The sequence below is a fragment of the Plecotus auritus genome (genome assembly GCF_963455305.1).
Source record: "Plecotus auritus genome assembly, chromosome: 2".
Classification (NCBI taxonomy): domain Eukaryota; kingdom Metazoa; phylum Chordata; class Mammalia; order Chiroptera; family Vespertilionidae; genus Plecotus; species Plecotus auritus.
Genome location: NC_137771.1, coordinates 221,189,621 through 221,208,250, shown reverse-complemented (window position 1 = coordinate 221,208,250; position 18,630 = coordinate 221,189,621). Strand labels below are relative to the sequence as shown.

Below are 18,630 nucleotides of genomic sequence, written 5' to 3'. Positions count from 1 at the left end.
GGGCATCTGATATGCCCGCCAGGGACTCAGCATAACCTTGTTGGCAGGTGCGCCGTGAAAATGACGACTGGCCAAACGCACCTTTCCGGGTCTGTGGGCGTAACTTGGGGTCTGCACTCATCTGTAACTAAAGATGCAGCAGAGATTGGATGTCATATCCATGATTCAGAGGAAGGCTTGGCTTCTCTTCCGTATTTTTTCTTGATCTGTTTTACTGCTTAGGAGGAAATTTGTCTAAGGAAAAAAATTAACTTACATTTACTTTTGAAACTTTTTATTTTGAAATCTAAAGAAATTTCTATCAGGAAAACCAGACGCAGGCTAATCCCAGGTGTTCAGGCTGACATAGCAGAGAGCCAGGTTGGAAGCCAGCATCTGAAAAGTCTCCTGCACGTTGAGGCCTTCCGGTGGATACCATTTTGTAAAACTGCACGGTAGAGACCGTCTCTGTTAGAGACCTTGCTGCACACTGAGGGAGGGTGGAGAGACCTTGTCCATCAGGTCGCACTTCAGAGCCCTGGTCTCACACCCTTGTCCCTAAAAGCCAGGTATAGCTCATGCAGGTGCGCCCGCTGGGAGCCGTGTGGGAGGCTGGAAGGATCTGGGCTATGCCCAACCCCAGCAGCCGGTCTGACGACTGGCTCAGCTTTCAGTTGTTTGAGGTTGGAGGAGCCGGGCTGAGCAGGCGGGGAGCCCGCCCTGCAGTGGAGGTGGCAGTGCAGAGAGAAGAGGAGCCGGAGGAAGGGCAAGGAGCTGGACAGGACCTGGGAGCGCAGGGCGGCAGCTGGCCCTCCGGCCCTCCAGGTAATGCCACTGTGGAGCCTGCAAAGGTGTGGTTTTGGTTGTCGGCCGTAGTTTATGTTTCTCTTTACTTTTTCTGTCTCTGCCTTTTCTGTAAGGTTAAAAACAATAGCTTGCGTCCTCTCGGGAAAAGGTCGAAGTGTCATTTAGCAAGGTCCAGGTCAGGACCATAATAGCGGCCACCCCAGCGTGGGCGGTCCAGGCATCACAGGCTGATCCCTCGGGACCTCACACACCATCCGAATCCTTGAGGCTTAAAAGTGGAGCAGGTGACCAGGAGACGGTCCACCTGTGGAAACCAGCCAGCAGCTTCTCCTGTGGAGAAGGAGCTGGCCCAGCCTGGCCAGTAACCCCCATGGTGCCATGCATGTGCTCATGTCCCGGGCGAAGGGTGGTGACTGTATCCCACAGAGCAGGCAGGCAGGCAGGGTGCCGTGGGGGGAGCCCGGAGCCTTCTCCATGGTTACACATTCACCCTGCAGGACTCACGACGTGGGAACGGGGCGGGGGAGCGGGGGCGTGGGCAAGCTCCACCTGAGCGAGAGGCTACTGAGGCTAGAACAAGGTGGATTCCAGCCGGACACAGGCAAGTGCCCCAATAGTGGGGCCACCGCAGAGCACTCGGTTCTTGCCAAGGAGCCCGAGGCGATGGCCCAGAGTCCCATTGTCACATCACAGGCTGGGCACGCGATGATCTAAGTGTCCTGGGCAGGAGAAGGGTTACCTAACGTTTAATACGTTCCTCCATTGAAGTACTCTGCAGCCAGTTTTACAAGAATGAAAGAGGGCAGGGATGCTGATGATAACAGCACTGAGCCCTGCACCAGTCCCCGGTCTAGTGCTTTTCACAACTCGCTCATTTAACTCTCGTAACCTAGTGGTGTAGGAAGTACCCCCACTCTACAGAGGAGGAAGTGGAGGCTCAGAGAGGCTCAGTCCTTTCTCCAGGTCACACAGCCTGGTGTTGGGGAGGCCAGGATTTGAACCTGGTCGTGTGCTCCTATTCGCTACTACCCCTCCCAGAAAGGCAAGGCTTGCACTGACCCAGCAGGCTTTCCTGGTGGAGTGTCTGAGTCTGTTCAGGCTGTTATAACAGAATGCCATACATAGATCAGGCGACTTTAAAGAAACAGACATAGATTTCTCATCGTTCCTGAGGCTGAAGTCCCAGATCAAGGCACAGGTGCCTGGAGAGGCCTGCTTCCTGGTTCATAGACAGTGCCTTCCTGCTGTGTCCTCACGGGGTGGAAGGGTGCAGGAGCTCTCTGGGGTTTCTCTTATAAGGACACTAATCCGTTCATGGGGGCTCCGCCCTCATGACCTAAGTCATCTCCCAGAAGCCCCTCCTCCAGGACCTCCACGTGGGGCATTTGGTTTCAACATATGAATTTGGTGGTGGGGTGGGGGACACAAACATTCGGTCCACAGCATAGAGCAAGCATTGTGGGAGGAAATCAAGTTATAGTCGCACAACATTGCCACCTGCATCAGGAACAGACCCCAGACCCCGCGGCAGTCTGTGGGGGCGGTGGCAAAGGTTCCTCTTTTGACCATGTACTTCTGTGAGGTTTGAAACTTTTGCAACAAGAATCTATTACTTTCTGCTAACACACAGAATCTATTTATAAAATCTTTTTTTTAATTGATCTTAGAAAGAGGAAGGGACAGGGGGAGAGAGAGAGAAACATCAGTTGGTTGCCTCCCGCATGCGCCCCACCTGGGGATCGAACCCACAGCCTGGGTGGGGATGTGCCCTAACTGGGAATGGAACCCGCCACCTTCTGGTGTATGGGATGACACTCTAATCAACTGAGCTACACTGGCCAGGGCTTTACAAAACCTTTTTAAAAACACGGAGTTCAAAAGTTGGGGTGTTTTTGCTAGAAATGTTTCATTTGGTCACAGAACGGGCAGCCAGTCTACACCAGTGAGTGGCCGCAGCGTCTCAGTCTTCCGGGTGAACAGGGGGTCTTTGGAGTTCCTCACTCACCACCCCATCCATTCAGACCTGGTTTAGAAGGCAGCGAAAGAAAGCTGCTGCCCTTATCCTTCCTCCCTCCTCCCCAGGCCGCTCCTCCTCGGCTCACAAACCAGCAGGCTCCTCTCCGGCTGCGAGGCTCAGACCTTCTCTGCCTTTGAGCGGAGGGATGGATGGCTGTTTGCAGGGCATTTGGTTGGATTTTGCTCCGAGGCTGTTTAGGACCTAGTTCCTGTTCATGGAAGCCCGAGTCCTGATCCCGCCACTTGCTTGCTCTGTGACTCTGGGCTAGTGCTTAACCTCTCTGTACCTCAGTTTCCGGTCTGTAAAGTGAAGCTCATAAGTGTGCCCCCTCCTCTGGGTGGTGGTGAGAGTGGATGAGCTGATACATAGGGCCATCTGGGTGCTCAGGGACGGTGACCAGCGTGCGTGCAGGGACATGCTACAGACATGTCACCCTGCGCAGCACTGTTAGGATGTCCTGCCTGAAATTCTAGACCCTGGTCTTCCCATCCAGGGAGCTGGGGCTGGCGGGCCCATGCCAGGGGCTGGTGGTGTGTTCGGCGGTTGAAGGTATTCCCTGTGCACCGGGCAGCTGAGCCACTGGGCACTGCCTGCACTCAAAATGCAGCAGGAGCCCTGAACAGCCACGCGGCCGGCCAGGGAGGACAGACCGCTGCAGGCGGGGAAGGGAGGCTGGGGTGCAGGTGGTGTAGGCCCGGCCCAGCACGGAGAGCTGGGGGTGGCTCCTCTCTGGCTTCCAGTCTAGTGTATCCCTGTCCCAGTGCCTGTTCTACGGAAGGAAACGCGGCTGCACAAACATACTGTTCTGAAAATGCAAATGGGAGCAAATGGAAACAGTATCAGGCGGGCGAGCTGGGGGCCCCGCACACGTCCCGACGGGGATGGAACCTGCAACCTAGCCCTGACCGGGGATCGAGTCCGCAACTTTTTGGTGTGCCGGGGCCCACCAGGTAGTTCTCACAGGTGCTTCAGAGCTGTGTGCACCTGCTTTCCTCACTGTCACCTACCCCTGGGCTGTGACTGCCTTCTGAAGGCTCCCCACCAGTCCTGACATGCAGTCGTGAAAAAAACAGTGTGTTCACATTATCTGAACGTGCCGAGGGCCCAGAACCCGGTAACATGTCCTGAGGAAGCTTTGCAGGCTGACCTGTCTTAGAGCAGAGCAGGTATCTCTTAGTCCACCCTGAACAGGTGAGGCCCCGCCCCCACGTGGCAGCGTCACCCCAGGACACCTGTGTGAGCTCATCCCGCGGCCTGTGTAAAAGCCACAGAGTAGCTGTAAGCCACACAGATAGCGTCTGGCATGGCGCTCCCGACTGCACTTCAAAGCACTTGAGAGCTGGCCGCTGGCCTTCCTGGGCTCACACCTCGGTTGTTTACTTGTGTTTGGTTTGCATAGTAACCCACGTTCTAGTGCGCGTCCCCGTGTGGATTGGAAGGGCATGGTATCAGCTGGTCCCTGCGAGCACCCGCCTTGCTCCTGGAGTTTCTGCGCATCTCACTTATCCAGAGGGAGTCACAGCAAGCAGCCCTTCCACAGGGAGCGTTACTTTGTTATTTACTTAAGTATTTGTGCACTTAAAGCTGTGGAAGGGCGGGTTGGGTGAGGTGTGGAACCCAAACCAGCAGCCTCAGGTGCGGGAAGTGGCCTCCTGCAGGTGCCACCGTCGTGTGTCGGGAGAGGCCCCCGCCGAATGGGCACGCCCTCAGCTGTGCCCCCAGCCAGTGTGACAGGAGCGGGCCTGGAGACTGCTTGTCTAGGCCACACTCGGGCTGCAGACTCTGTCTCGCCTGCTTCTTCCTGGGACCAGAGGAGAAAGCTCCAGGGACTCAGAGCCGTTTCAGAGGCCGCTGGGAAGCACCAGGAGCTCAGGTCAGTGGGAAGGACGCTCTGGGCATAAGAATGAGGTGTGAGGTGGGACCCTGTCAACAGCCAGGAGCCCAGTGCGGCTTCAGGGCCGGGGGTGGGGGTGAGGAGTGGTTAAGTGAGTGCATTTGGCAACTTTTCTTCTATTGATGGTCCTGTAACATGTTGCTGGCATCCTGAGGGTTCTCTGGGCCTAATGCTGAGCTCAATCAGGATAAACAGGCTGGCGCGATGGTGTGTTCCCAGTGGGCGGGCAGCATCTCATTAACCTAATAAACGCAGTAGGGCTGAGCCGAAAGGCAGGGCGAAGAGCAGCGAAGTAACTTGCTCAGCGTCTCTCCTCTGGAAGCTCAGCGCCTTGCCGCCGCCGTTCTGTGGTTCAGGCAGGACCCGCTTTCTTGAGGCCCGGGATGCCAGGAATTGACACAGTGCCTTCGGGGACACTGTGGGAAAGAGGGTGATTAACTGTGAGTTAACAAGAGTCTGAGGCATGGAGACACCCTGGCCCCTGGGGACTGCTGGAGACCGAATAAGCCACGAGTCACTGGGGGGTTGGTGGCTTGTCTGGGTTGAACCGGCTGCACCAGGGCCAGTGAAATACTCCGAGGCCAGCGTCGGCCAAACCTGGTTCTCATCCTGGGTCGGCCAGTTATTTGTGAGCCATGCAGTTGGTCGTGGTACCGAGAGAGCAGGGCTGTTGTGGTCATTAAATGAATAATGCGTGTTTAGTGACTATCTCTCAGCACAACCTTGGCGTGGTCTCCCTGATCGCTCACTGGCTTGTCTGGGTGTGGTCTCCCCGATCTGTCCCCAGTGCGGCTCGGCGTGGCCCGTGGGCCTTCCTTAGTTTCCCTATGGATTCTGCCCTTCCAGACCTCAGCGTTAACAAGCCCTCGTGGTCAACTCAGAGGCCGTCCACACCTGGTTCTGGGTTGTTTCCAGATGGGGTCCACGGTGGAGGGCTGGGACCTGGAGGTGAGGCTGGCAGAGAGGGGGTCACAGTTCCTGGGGGGCCGGGGTAAGGCAAGGGAACTCTGACCTGGTCACACCTGGCCTGAAGGTGAGTGAAGAGAACAGGTCAGGGCAGGGAGGTGGCCCCAGAAAGAGCAGGACGGCCAGGACCCGGGCGCTCAGTCCGGCAGCCAGCGTGGACAGGGCTGTCCTGTGTCCGTACCTGCCTCTCCCTGGAGGCAGGCAGATGGGATTATATGTTTGTCCTGGAAGCTGGAGACACACAGCTCCTGCAGGCGCCACCATGGAACCTGCGACCAGGTGGCCCCTGCGGGACCCGTGGGTGGGGTCCTCCCCTGGAGGAGGGCCGACAGCGGGTTAATGAAGAGCTTCTTCGAGAAACTGCATAAACTGCACCTACATATGTGCGTTCACCTGTCCTCATGCCTGATGGTCGCAGCATTGCCTCCTTGAACAGGAATGATTCTTACACCTGCAGCGCTCTCAGTTGTGTTCGAAAGAGAATGTGGGAATTCCATGAGAAACTTGCTGAGTCTAAAGAAAGTTAAGTTTTTAGAACCTTCCTTTAATGTTGCTGCTCTGAGGACACCGCCAGGAGGTTCTGTCAGCGCACTCCTGCTGTTCTCTTTCATATTTAGCATAAATCAGTCATTTTGGGTCCAGGGAAGTATCTAGACATACAATGTTCCTGTGACATGTTCTTGTGTAATACCTTCAAGTTAGCTTTATTCTCTTTAACCTTCAACGAAAGACTCAGAATGAAGTCAATTAGTAATCCAGGGGCAGGAGTGACCTCACTCGCACACGTGGTCTCAGCACGGGGAGGCAGGAGTGACCTCACTCTCACACGTGGTCTCAGCACGGGGAGGCAGGAGTGACCTCACTGCACACGTGGTCTCAGGATGAGGCAGGAGTGACCTCACTCGCACACGTGGTCTCAGGATGAGGCAGGAGTGACCTCACTCGCACACGTGGTCTCAGGATGAGGCAGGAGTGACCTCACTGCACACGTGGTCTCAGGACGGGGAGGCAGGAGTGACCTCACTCGCACACGTGGTCTCAGGATGAGGCAGGAGTGACCTCACTCGCACACATGGTCTTAGGACGGGGAGGCAGGAGTGACCTCACTGCACACGTGGTCTCAGGACGGGGAGGCAGGAGTGACCTCACTCGCACACGTGGTCTCAGGACGGGGAGGCAGGAGTGACCTCACTCGCACACGTGGTCTCAGGATGAGGAGGCAGGAGTGACCTCACTCGCACACGTGGTCTCAGGATGAGGAGGCAGGAGTGACCTCACTTGCACGCATGGGCTTGAGGACCAAGAGGGCCACGGCCATGGGCCCTGAGCACGGCCAGCAGACAGGTGCACTCAGGATCCCACGGGGAGTTTCCCATCCACAGAAATACTATTGGAGGAGGATTTTGGCGAAATTCCTATGCCAACCTTTATTTCAAAATCAATAAAACCAAGATTCTAAGCATTCTAGGTTTTCTGTGTTTCACACAAGTAATGGAAAGGGCATAGTAAAAAGTGAGAGCTATCTCAGCATTCCTGCCCTGGCTGGTTTGGATCAGTGGATACAGAGTTGGCCAGCAGACTGAAGGGTCCCGGGTTCAATTCCGGTCAAGGGCATGTACCTGGGTTATGGGCTTGATCCCCAGTAGGCGGCGTGTAGGAGGCAGTCAATCAATGATTCTCTCTCATCATTGATGTCTGTCTCTCTCCCTCTCCCTTCCTCTCTGAAATCAATAAAAATATATTAAAAAAACACAAAAAACATTCCTTACTGTTCATAGAACCCAAACCAGGCCTGAGGCTTAGTTTCCGTTCTGCTCCATCCTGGAGAGAAGTCCTTGGTATTTCTCCCCACCTCTGCCGGCCGGTCCCCTCTGTGGGCCTGGTTCAGGAGCCATGATGACGTCATCATGAGCGCTAACCATTTTTGGCATTTACTGTGCCAGGTGTTTTTCCAGGTACTTTCCCTGTACCAACCCCCTAAACATCTCGTGGGTAGAGGGATTATTCCCACTTTACAGTAAACTGAGGCTTAGCTTGAAGGAGGGGGTGCTAGGATTGGGTCCAGTCCGTGCCCAGGGCTGTGCTGTGCACCCTCTCTCTGGGGTGATCACAGAGGCCCCCCGCGATGTGGCTGGGAGAGGAGACTCCTGTGACACTCTGAGGTCCAAAGGGCAAAGTGAGACCGAGGGCCAGGGCCCCCTTCGCCAGAGAACCCCTTTCCGGGGCAGCTGTGTGCTCAGCGTGGAAAACCGGGAAGGACGGGTTGTGGAGCGACTCAGCCTGGCTGTCCTCTGTCCTCATCCGGGCGCCTGGGGAGCTCTGTGCACAGGCCCTCGTCCCTGCTCCCTAGGGGCTCAGAGTCCAGGGGAGAACAGGAGAGAGAGAAGCAGGAGCAGGTGACATAAAGCTGGGTGCTGACCACAGGCCCGCAGAGCCCCTGGGGGAGCCGTCCGGAGGCTGAGCACTCAGAGGGGTCTGTGCCGTCCAGGGTGTGCAGGAATCCCTCGGCCTGTCCACTGTCTCGCCCGCCGAGGCGCCAGCCTGGCTCCTGCCCTGTGAACTTGGCAGGAGTCCGGGGACGAGGACAGGATGTGGCAAGTATCTCGAAAGCCTGTAGTTGGGAAGGTGGCTGCTGGGCTCTGGCAGTGGCAGCTGGGGGTGGGCCAGGACCCAGTTTCTATTCTAGAAGAGTCTCTCTGGCTGCACTGTGGAGGAGGGGGCCGGCATCCTGAATTACTGGGGGTACTGGCAAACAGAAAGTCCTCACAAATACCTTTCTAAACAAGCACTGACCTCAGGGCAAAGGTTGGGCCCAGGTGCTGCCACTCAAGTCAAGGGCACCTGCCACCCTTTGTGGAGGAGACCCCTGTGCTCAGCGATGGACTTCCCAGCCGCAGGGGCCAGCATCCTGGAGGCTCAGGTGCCCGAGGCCTGGGCCGTTAGCTGCATAGGCAGACGTGGGCTGGTGGCTGGGCAGACGTGGATCACCACACAGCTGTCTGAGAGAGGGGTTTCTTTTCACCGATTATTAGAAAGGCCGAGGTCCGGGTACCTGGAGGGAGAGGACCTGTTCCTCAGGCCTCAGGTGGGGACTGTCCTCACATCCCCGGGGGAGCACACACCGCCCTGCAGGGGCAGGTCCTCCCAGGTCAGCAGTTCCTCTGGCTGCTTTGGGGATTACGGAGTTGGAAAGCCTTAGGCAGCAAGACACTGCTCAGGGCAAAGCCCCTTCCCGGCGGGCTAAGCGGAGGAGTGGCGACCTGCCTTCCCTCCCGATGGCTTCTCGGGCCACAGGCCTAAGTGTAAGTCACAGACGGATGCCTCTAAAGGGGCTTGCAGTCGGTCTGAAGGCCCCAGAGCCAGTGGCCCAGGTCACCTCAGACCGCTTATGAGATCAGGGGCAGGGGCAGGGGCAGGGGCAGGGCAGGGCAGGGGAAGGGTTAAGGGCAGGCTTTGCCAGCTGTGGGGCTCGCCCCCGGGCAAGACACAGGAGCACAGGTGCTGGAGGGGGCCTCGGCCGGGCAGGCAGGGCAGCGGGGCCTTCCTGTCTGGAAGTGGGTCTTTCGTGTCATGTGCAGGGAAGGTGCACAAAGCAGTAACTTTCCGGTCACCCAGTGCCGCGTGATGACCCTGAAGCAGGGGTGGGGAACCTTTTCTCTGCCAAGGGCCATTTGGGTATTTATAACATCATTCCTGGGCCATACAGAGTTACCCTCTTAAAAACCAGTCTGCGGTATTTGGTCAAACATGTAATTAACTCACCCCTAATGCCTGGGCAGGGCCAGACCACATGATTTTGTCAGCCTTATATGACCTGCAGGCTTGGCGTTCCCCACCAGGCCCTGAAGGAAGGGGTATTGGCCAGAGGCCCCTCGAGGAGCTCGCTCAATAAAATCTCTCTTCCCGCTTCTGTGTGTCTGTCGGGGACTCTGCACAGCGAGCAGCTTTCGAGGGTGACACTTCCGCCTGCATCTCTATCTCTTCTCAGCTCCGTGCAGATTCAGAGTCCAGGCGGGGTCACATGAGAGACAACAGTCCTTCGCGCGTCTGGTCGACTTCCCGCTGTTTCCCAGGGAATAAGAGCCGTGACTCTTCCTGGAGTCTTCCCCGGGGCAGTGCCCCGAGAGTCATTGCCCAGGGTGTGGAGTAGGAGCTGGGCCTCTGGTGGGAGTGCAGCAGCCTGCTCTGGCCCGGGGGACCGATGGCCGGGGCATCGCCCCAAAGAGGGGATGTCTGTCCAGCACTGGGAGGCCTTCCAGGGGTTTTCCCGGCCCGAGGCCGAGCTGGGGCCCACCTCACTAGCTCACCCCACGTGTGCTGGGTTGTTGTGCTCTTGGGGTTTCTGTTGGCTTCTGGGTCTGAGGTCCCGGGTCAGCTGCTGGGCGGGGCCCGCTGGCCTGGTCCTGTCCGAGGCCGTGATGCGCCTGTTTACAGCGGCTCCTGCCGAAAGCCGCTTATTGGATTAGCAGGAGCCCGGCAGCCCCGAAGTGGGCCGAGGGGAGGCCGTGCCCTCTGTGCTGCTTCAGGGCCCCGTTTTCATTCGAGTTGGCCTTCGAGACTTGCAGGGTGCCTCTGGGTCGGGAGGCAGCATCCCAGAAGTGCGTGTCCCCCTCGTTCTGCCGAGCAGATGCTCTTAGTGGCCCAGGCCCGTCCCGTGTGGGAAGTGTGGGCCTGGTCATAATCCCGCTCCTTATCCTCCGGCCCAAGGTGACACTCGCTGCCACCGCCAGTCTCCGCACCAGCTCTTGGAAGCCGGGACAGGCTGTGAAGATGCTGGCCCGCTACTCGACCTGCCTCTTCTCGGGCGTTTGTGCCGCCCTGGTGGCCGTGGCTTTGACCTATTACTTGTACTGGTGAGCGTGGCTGGTGCCGGGGTCTGGGCTGTCGGGGGGAGGGGCTCCCAGTGCTGTAGTTCGCCCCACTGTCCCTGTAGGTCCACACTCTCTCCACTCCCCCGTGGGGACTTCGTGGCGGTGGGGAAGGAAGCAGTTACTTCCGGAGCACAGTGCGTGCTGGGGATTATCCTGCCCTTCCATGAATGCTCTTTTGTTAGAACATTCCCAAGGGAGGTTCAGGGGCTTGGCGCCCTGACGCACAGTGGGTGCTGGGTGACTGGGAGGAAGCCCCTGCCCGAGCCCTCGCCATCGCTTCTGCCTCCCAGCCCAGAGCGGGGGCAGCGGGGGGCACAGGGTCTGTCAGTTGAACAGAAAACAGTAGCTTCCATCAAAGGGATGTTACCCTGTTGTGCCCATAGGTGATAGATGGTTTATGGGGAGTCACCAGTGACCCTTTGCAGCAGTGGTGGCCGGAGTGCACTCCAGCGCTTGCTATGAACATGTGGGGGAATCTGCGGGGTGCCATGGGCCACCCTGGCCTGGGGGTCCGGAGGCTCAGCTCCTCCAGCCCCTCACGAGGCTGTGACATGAGTGCTCTGGGCCCCAGGTTCTGTCTGTAAAATGGGATGTTGACCGTATCTCTGCAGGTGGCCTTTGCACACGGGCAGGTACCGATGGCGCACAGGGCCCGCTCCCTCCTGACAGGCTGTTGTTGGGGTGGCTGTGGGGAAACCCCAGCCCGCGTCTGGGGTCACTTGATTGGCTAGTGCTGGAGAAGGAGCACTTTCCTGCAAAGAGGCAGGCTTCCCGGAGCTTCTGCCTGGCATATTCTTGTTCCTCCCACGCACTTGGTTGGATGGAAGTTCTGCCCTCTGATCTGGAGGCTTTCTCTTCTGCAGATCCGATTAATGCTGCTTTTGTGTCTGGTGATGGGGGGGTGCTGCAGGTGGGCAGGGCTCCCTGCTGGCTCCGGCCTCTGAGGTCCCCAGGTGTACCCCAGGCCTCGGCAGCCCTCTCCTGCCTCACAGCCCCCTTCCACCTGAACACTCTAGTCATTTATTTGCCTCTTAGGGGCCTGGTGGCACTGGTCAGTCAGCTGGACCCCAAAAGGGGCGGGTCTGCCTCACCACGCAGCAGGCCGCCCACCTCATCAGGGAGGGGCATGCTGGTTTTCTTGTCTGTCCTTGGACGTTTCCTCTTCCAACGCTTGTCCTGGCCACTAAATAGTCCTTGTTCCACAAATGGGAAGAGACCTGTTGGAAGAGACCCCTTTGGAAGCTAGCTGTGATCTGACGGAGGACTCCGGCAGCCCCCGCCGCACCCTGCTGAGTCCCTGTCCTCACTCCCAGTCCTGGGAACTGGGAGAACATGCCAGGTCTGGGTTCCCTGAGGTTGCAGAGCTGTCCCCTCCCCAGTTAGGACTGACTCACAAGATGCCTTTTCAGCTGCCACGCTCCCTGTTGACGGGATGAGTGCCAGAGCTGGTGTGGCCAACCACAGGGTGGGCTCACCCCTGCCCCCCTCCCCGCCTCCCCGGCTGTGACCAGCAACCTGCTCAGCTCAGTTCTGCATTCAAGGCACCAGGAAGAGCTCCACTGTTGCAGGGGCTGCCAGCACTTTTCAACTCGAAACACTTCATGGAAAGACTCGAGGACTCCACTGGGAGTTGGTTCCCACCGATGGGGTCAATGAGAGTGTCCTCGGGAGGCAGCTTCCCTGGGTTCCTGATGATGCAGCGGCGCCTCTGCCACTGCTGACAGCACCGCACCCCGTGGCCGGTCCTGTCTGCGTCTCTGCGGCAAGGACTCTCGGCAGGTCCTCCTTGTGCCCCGAATGAACCTGTCACAGCATGGGGCTGGGGTGGAGAGAGGATCTTCGAGGGGAAGCCCGACCCAGCGGCAAGAGGCCACACGGAGCCTCTGACCGCCACCTGCAGGTCTCTGCAGCCGCCACCTCGGGGCACACTGGCCAGGGACAGAGCCAGGCTTTTCTCCGTGGGCCTTGCTTCAGACCTTGTGTAAGACGTGTAAGGAAATGTGGGTTCAAACACCAGCCACACGTCCAGCATCGCCTGCAGGTCACTTTTCTTTTTAGTCAGCAACATCGCCAGCCACTGCTTCCAGATGTGGCACTGTCACAAAACTCGTTATGAAATGCACCCTGGGCTGTACAGTCAAAGTGCGGCTCTTTACATTGTGGAGTAACAGCAAGGTTAGCATAACCTGCTCACCACAGGCTGCCTGGCATGACCCAGAGCCCAGTCACACCCGCTGTGGCTTCCCCGTCCAGAGGACACAGACTGGGAACGTGTTACTTTATCTTGGCCCAGTCAGCAGGCTTGTTGCTGGTGTATACGCCACGATTTAGAAAAACCAGGCAAAGGGAGCGAGGCAGTTATGTGGGAAGGAGGAAGGCCCAGCTAGAGAGACCGATCATTTCGGGTGCTTTCCCACGGGGCGGAGTGCAGGGCGCTTAGTGCGAGGTGGCCGCAAGCGGTCCTCCTTGGTGACAACTTTCCAACAGCAGTGCCGGATGGAAGACGGAGAACTCGGGGTTTCTACGCCAATTAGAAGGAATTAAAAATTAAAAGCGATTAAAATTTTTAATATTGCAAAAGTATTCCTGAATCGGTGGCATTTTTCAGAGACAAGCTGCCTGTGTCTTTGAAAGATTGATTTGATGTAGAGCTTGTGTGCCGGTCTCCCAAGCATTGATGGCTCTGGAGGTGCCTTTGTTGACCATTTAATTGAAGACACTTCTGGTGCCAGCGAGTTCTACGTTTTTAGTTTCATTTAATCTTGGAAATCCCTAAACTTAGTGCAACAGATAATCTACCTCTTGGTAGTGTTCCGAAGCCTTTAAACATTCCCCCCCTGCCTCCTGCCTCCTCCCGCGCACCCCCACCCCCAACCCCTTCAGGCAGGCCTTGAACCTTTTCCCAAGAGGAGTCCCAGTTCCATGAACTCGTCACATTGCTTGGTGGCAGAATGCTTGCCTAATAGAAAGAGCCATTTTATCAGAAGAGAAACCTATGGAGTGACAGCAGTTGGCATCAGCTGCCGTCCTGCATGATGCACACGCCAGGGTCGCTGGCACAGGCCAGGCATCTGCTGTCAGCCCTGGGCCTGTGGGCAGCCCTCAGACTGGCTCAGACACAGTGAAAGCACAGGTGTTGGTGCTAGGGCCTTCTCATCTTCGTCTGCTATACATGACTCTTCAGAGCTTTTCACTTCAAGGATACTGTTTTGTTTTTAGTAACGTTTTTATGATTATAAAAGTAATCGTTATTCCATGCCAGAAACTTAAATGAAAACGAGAAAAGCATTTTTTAAAAAGGTCATATTATTTCATTACCAGAGACTTCCCCAGGGCGTAGGTTCAGTCTCTCCCGGGTGTGTGTGTGTCACGACGTGTGTACCTCTGCTCGGCAGCCGTGTAAGCAGTGTTCACGTCACCGAGGCCTCGGTGCAGCCAGGTCCTGAGGGACAAATGCACCTGGAGGCGGTGCGCCAGGTTCACCAAGGATGCCCCTGTGTCTCCGGGTGTTCGGTATCATCCATCACTAGCCGCCTGCCCAGCACTCACCTTCCCACTTGTCTCCTGGTCTCCATAGGATCGGTTCCTTACCGCTGAACCCGGGGCTGAAGGGCGTGGCCTTTGGGGTTGGCTGGAGCGCGTTGTGCCCAATGGCCATGCAGAAGAGTCATCTCCAAGGGCTGTCACTTCACTTGCTCGTTCTCACCCGATGGCAAAAGTGAATTCGCCCTTTTTGTGTGGATCTTTCTAGATCTTAGGGAAGGAAGTTACTTAGGGAATTTGAGGACTCGTGGGATGTCTTCGGTTACAGAAGCATATGCCAGGTGCCACTCCACTGAGCTCCCAGCACAACCCAGACACTTCCAGAACCCACGGGCTCTGCAGTCTCTGTACCCGTTTGACCTGGAGGGCCCTGTGGCGGGTGGTTTTGGGGATAGAGATTTGGAGGCTCAGGCTGTTGCTTGGCCCTCGGTGAGCAGCGTCTGTGCTGGGCAGCACCAGGGCTGTTAAGAAGCGACCTGGACACATGCCTCCAGGTGCCCTCGGTCAGTTCCTTCACGGAAACAGGAAGGAACACTGTGATGAGGGGGTGCCAGGTGCCGCGTGCCCTCGGCCAAGCCAGCTGTCGTGCGCGGTCACCGTGGAGGCCACGAGGGTCTCACCTTGTGAGTTTGCTGTTGTTTAATGGATGCTGATGGACTGAATTGTGCACTGTTCGTTCACCCCAATTTCTCAAAGTGCCAGTCGCCATCCCGGGTGACAGGGCAGGGAGACTGTGAAAGTTGCCTCTGAAGGGCTGGGTCACACTTTGCAGTTCTTCCTGGAGACACCCCCCTCCTTCCCTGGGGTGGCTGTGGGTTCCAGTGCGACACGTTCCAAGTACTGGGTTCTAGACCAAGAGTTCCCTGTGCTCACTTCCAGGGAGGAGACAGGAAATAGAATCAATCCTGGGGAACTGCTCTCCATGGCTCAGAATGAGGAGCAAGTCCAGGCCAGGCGGGTGGATGCCCAGCTGATGGCTAGGGACCTCCCCACTCCTGGGGCCAGGCCTGCAGTGGTCAGCCCTCATGTCCTCCTGGAGTTTAAAGTCCTCTGGGGCAGCTTCCTGTCCCTGAGCCAGCCCAGCCCCCCCCAAGCCTGGACTTTTCATCCTTCTCTGGGAACCCCCACCAGCATGAGTCGGGGGTGGCTCGCAAAGGAGCGTGTGGAGAGTAAAACGGGCCGAGCTGTGGTCCTGCTGTTAGAGGGTGCTGGTGTTGGGGGAGCAGCAGCAGCTCATTCACCACCATTAGGAAAGGCGAGGCTGGAAAATAGTTCTGTTTAAGACCAAGCATGGTGGGCAGCAGGCGAGGTTTCTGTGCTGCGATCACGTTATGTGACCACTTTCTCACCGAGACTGACGTTCCCCGAGATGGAGCCCCAGTGAACGGGCGGTGTTAACAGCTGGGCCCGGAGCCTGGAGGGGCTGGCCAGGCTGCGCAGAGAAGGGGCCCCCCGCGGAGTTTGAACCTTGATGTTTCCTGCCTTCCCAAGCTCTGTGGGCCTTCCACTCTCACCCCATTCTTCTGTTGACCTCAGCGCCAAGTCTGAAAGTAAGCTTGCAACACAGCGATGCCCCAGGCCCTAACATTTCACCTACTTGGCAGCACGCTGTGCCCCGTTGGCTCCTGTGACTGATGCCCAGAGCCCTGCTCAGAAATGCAGGCACGGGAGGCCCCTCACAGCTCTGCGGCCCACGGACGGTTTTACACTCTGGAGGTCCATGCTACGTGGGCCTGGGCTGTCCCTGCGTCCTGCTGGCTGAGTCCTGGGAGGGACAGAGGTAAGGGGCTGTGGTCTGGGCTGTCCCCTTGGCCGCCCTGCAGGGTCATGGGGTGGGGGAGGGGCAGGGCAGCGGCCAGCCTGGCTGCTGTGGGTTTTCTCTGACTTTTGGGAAGGAAGTCGTGGGCACAGATGCCTGTGGGAAGGCAGCTGTCTCCCTAAGCAGGTTCCCCGGAGGGGTCACAGGAAGAAGGTTCTCTCAGGGGCCAGGGCACCTCTGGTTCCTTCTCTTCCAACGTCCCGAGGTCGCCACGGAGACGGCTGGGCACGGGCGCCTGTGCCCTGGACCAGAGCAGCCTTGTTAGGGATAAACTGAGCAGCGACCTCCCAAGGCAGAGGCGGGGCTGCCCCATCTCCCCGCTCTCCTGGGGAAACTGACTCAGAGAGAGGAGCTGCCATCCTGGGACCCAGCCAGAGGGGAGTAGAGGTCACGTCTGGCCTCGGCGGCTGCTCCCCCACAGGCCAGCGTGTCTTCACAGTCCAGACCCCTCCTGGTGCCCCAGGGGGGTCGGGGGGCTCCTCGTTGCCTCTGTCTCATCCTCACGACCACAGTTCCGAGTATGCGTGATAGGTTGTTGTGTGCCCTTGAAATCACAACGCCAATGACAGTGGGGACGGAGCAGCCCACAGGACAGAGCAGGGCCGGCCCTGGGGGTGGGTCGGGCAAGGTGTACGCCATGACCTTGAACTGCCCACGTCCAGCACCTCGGCCCAGACCTTTCCATGTTCCAGTCTGAGGAGGGTATCGACTGGTAGCAAGTGAGGAAGCGGGCAGGGCCTTGCTCCTGGGTCCCGGGGTCACGCTCTGTGCCAGTTGCTGGGCAGATGGCATCACACATGTTTGCTAACTGCCGGCAAACCTGTGGGTACACTGTGTTCACTGATGGCAATCTTTATTTCACTCTCGATTGGATAGTACATTTCCTGGATCTGAGTCATGCTTTTGGAGACCATCCTGTATGTTAAAACGTGTGTGTCTGACATGTTCTGAGTTTACATTCAGATGGAAGCTCAGATAAGAGACAGGTGCTGAGTGACAGGTGACCCTCTTTCCATGACTCGGGGTCAGATGGACCTTTTCCAGCCGCACCTGGGTCAGGGCTGCGGTGGGACTGTGAGGGACGTGTGGGGGCTCTCCCACAGCTGTGAGCAGAGGCCAGGGATGGGTATTTGAAACCCAGTTCGTTTGTTCCATTTTGAATCCCTAACTTTAAAAAAATCTACTTATTAAGTGTGTGACTCATAAGGCCTCTTTAATGACAAATGTGACATTTTTTAATCTTTGTCAGAGCCTTGGTTAAGGCTTGTTTCTCATTATAAAAACCACCCTGTTTACCGACCAGTTCTAGAGTTTGAGCAGGTGGAGCTTTCCCAGGAATCTCACTGTGTGTGTGTGTGTGTGGGGGGTCACAGAGGAAAAGCCGGCAGGAGGGTGAGGGGAACCCCCCCCCCCCCCGCCCTCAACAGCTCTGCAACTTCACACTCACTTTCCCAGCTGTGCAGACTCACCTGGTCTCTGCTGTTCCAGCCGAAATCCTCTGCAGCATCCTGGATCTGCCCCGGAACCTGAGGGCTCAGTCCCGCTCTCTGCAGGCCCCCGTCTTGCCCCCAATTTCTTGTTAGCTGGCTGTCCTGTGACCGCAGGTCTCCAATGGGGCTAAGGAAAGTCATGAACTTGAAGTTTGCTTGGCTCTATTCTTGTTGTAAGGGCGGGAGTGACAGGCTCTCTGCATTCCCAAGAGGAAGCCAGGACTCCCATGTAATTTGTGAATTTGTGAAATACATTGTACATGCAGAAAAGTATGTCAGCCACCAGCTGGTTGATAATCACAGAGCAAACCTCCATCCATTTCTTGGCGAGTAAAACGTTATTATAGCGGGCGGTTCATTGTCACAAAATTAGGTCTAAGTCAACTTAGCTGTCACTGTTGTGTGTGAGTGCATGTGTGTGTGCATGTGTATGTGCATGGTGTGTGTTTTGGAACTCGGCCCCCACAGCCTGCCCCGTAGGAGAGCTCTCCTGTGCTGCGGCCCCACCAGCCCCCTCGGGGTGAGCAGTGCCCGCTGTGTCCTGCAGGCCAGAGACCTGTCACAGGCCTATTGTGCAGTCATCAGGTCCCAGAGCTTTTCACATCCCTCCCCCCTGCCCCCTCCCCTTCCCACCGCCAACATCGCCACTACAACCACCAGAACAGCCTTGAAAAGGCAAAAGATTCTGGGACTCGGAGAGTTGGGGTAGGTAGGGTGTGAGGGGTCCCTGGAGGTGCTTCACCAGCTGCCTCCTCACCTGGTGGCACCGTGGCTTCTGTGTCCCCAGGGTCCCCACATCCCCGCTGTCCACAGATTGGAGCAGGCTTGCACCCTCCTACCAGGGTTCTGCAGGTGTTTTTTTTTTTAAGTTTTTTTAAAAAAATATTTTTTGTTGATTTCAGTGAGGAAGGGAGAGGGCGAGAGATAGAAACATCAATGATGAGAGAGAATCATTGGTTGGCTGCCTCCTGCATGCCCTCTACTGGGGATTGATTCTGTAACCCAGGCATATGTCCTTGACCGGAATCGAACCTGGGACCCAGTCTGCATGCCAGCACTCTAGCCATGGAACCAAACCGGCGAGTGCTTAAAAAGATTTAAGCACCGTTTTTATAGAGAGGAAGAGAGAGGGAGAGAGAGAAACATTGATGGGCTGCCTCTTGCATGGACCCTACTGGGGACTGAGCCCACAGCATAGGCAGGTGCCCTGACTGGGAATCAAACTGATGACCTCTTGGTTCATG

At 57.1% G+C, this 18,630-nt stretch overlaps 1 protein-coding gene across 10 annotated transcripts in view; it reads left to right on the top strand.

The window, feature by feature from the left end:
• AGPAT3 (1-acylglycerol-3-phosphate O-acyltransferase 3) overlaps positions 1-18,630 on the top strand; it is a 70,733-nt gene that overhangs the window by 32,015 nt on the left and 20,088 nt on the right. Inside the window, exon 1 of one of the 10 annotated variants that reach the window (XM_080657861.1) lies at positions 685-804. The exons of 6 other annotated variants lie outside the window; for them this stretch is intronic. The gene's annotated coding sequence lies outside the window, so the exon portion shown is untranslated. Of the gene's footprint in view, positions 1-684; positions 805-4,224; positions 4,677-4,953; positions 5,138-15,547; positions 15,858-18,630 lie in introns of those variants that run through there. 3 more of the 10 variants (XM_080657864.1, XM_080657866.1, XM_080657860.1) reach the window with 3 other exon arrangements.